Here is a 1,922-nt window from a genome sequence, read left to right on the forward strand (position 1 = left end):
AAAAAAGAAAATAAATTTTTAAAAAGTAGATATAAAATTTAACAGCTTACTTTTTAGCACAACTACAGTTTGAACTTTACATTGAATCTAGGAATCATACTTAGAAAATGTTAATGTAAATACATTTACTATATTCTTTAATGTGTGACATTCAACATTGAAAATTACTTGAGAACTGAATATTTTTAAACTCAATCATTTGTTGCTTGGAATTTGAAGTTAATTTTTCTTTCTGAATCCATCAAAAGAAAAAAAAAAATTCTTTCCATAATAAATTCACCTGAGGTTTCTTTGCTTGGTATTACTATTTCTCATGTGAGTTTAAATGGTTCTCTAAAAATCAAGTATTTGAATGGCATGGCTTGTTGGAATTGATGTTTTACAACCAGAAATTCAACTGTATAGTGAAATCTTTTTGTTTTTGTTTTTTCTTGTGTTTTTTTCATTTCTGTTTTTGTTTTTCAGTTAGTGAACCTGAAGCAAGCAGATGGATGATAAAATAGAGAAAGACAGCAATAGTTAACATATTTTTCCCAATTAGCATTGGTGTGTAGTTCAATTTCCATTATATTATAAGTAGAATTGCTGTAAGGAAATAGACTAAAGATGCTGGACTAAAGACCATGTAGCCATGAATAAGTTCAAAGTTTACTACGAGAGTTACTGTGTTGTACCTCTAGGCTAGGTTCAGTTTGGATGAAAAGATGCTTCAATTACCATTTCACAGTTAAACAATTTACAGTAATTAGAGAATAGAATTGTAAAAAGTAATTGCTCTAACATTATTCAAATAATTATTTGATTTTTTTTTATCTTATCAATTTAATTAGTGAAGGAAAATGCCCATGAACTTTTTCAGGACTTTCAAGAATGGGGGAGAAAAAGGTAGAAGAAATGTCTAACTAGAGACCTTGTCCAAATGCATGCAATAGGGGAGACCCTGCTAAATGCATCCAAGGTCCAGAGGGTATTTCAAATTGGAATGAGAAAAAAAAAAGGATTCAAGGAATCTAGTTATGGTCTAGATAGGTAAGAGACAATTAATAATGAAATACCCTCCTCAATACATCAGAACTTACCTCTCCACATAAGTACACAGACTTGTTTAAAATTTGTAAAACCCACACTTGGTATCAAGAAAAGAATGTAAAGCAGCAAAGCTAAAACAAATACATGGACATATCTAACACTGATATAATGTAGAATTAGATGTTCTAGTTATAGTGATCTTTAACTGAAAAATAAAACAACAAATGCCTGACTATATTCCAGATACTAAAACTCATCTTTGTCCTGCCTCCCAAACTATGACTAAATAACAGACAAGTCAAATAATTGAGTATGTTATTAATATTCTCAATCTGAAGTCTTGGACATTTTTTTACTCTTATTATGACTGTGCTGAAGTATGGACTTTTCAGTTATGGAATACATCAACCAAATATTTATTTTATTGACCTCATATGACTGAATAACTGAGTGAGCTTGGGCAAGGACTATAAGGTGGTATAACCAAATACCACATGATATTTTTTCAACAGTCTGTTGATTATACCATTTTGCTATCAACCACCAAATTAATAATTACAATATTTTTGTTTATTTTCTACAAGGTCATTAAGAAAGAACAAATTATAAAACAAAACAAAATTTCAAGTGGATTTGGATAAGCAAATGAGACATAAAAACATACATATGAAAATGAAACTATAAATAACACACACACATTTATATATATATATATATATATATATATTTATATAATGATAATAATATTAGGGATAAAAATCCAAATTTACAGGTAAAAACTCAATTAAATTCAATTTATTAAAAAAATCAAAATTAAATTAAATTAATCATGTGACAATGGATTTTCATCGATGAGTTCATGAACCTTGGTTCTTTTCCCTAAAACTGTATAT

This window comes from Octopus bimaculoides, chromosome 3 (genome assembly GCF_001194135.2).
Source record: "Octopus bimaculoides isolate UCB-OBI-ISO-001 chromosome 3, ASM119413v2, whole genome shotgun sequence".
In the NCBI taxonomy this organism is placed as follows: Eukaryota; Metazoa; Mollusca; class Cephalopoda; order Octopoda; family Octopodidae; genus Octopus; species Octopus bimaculoides.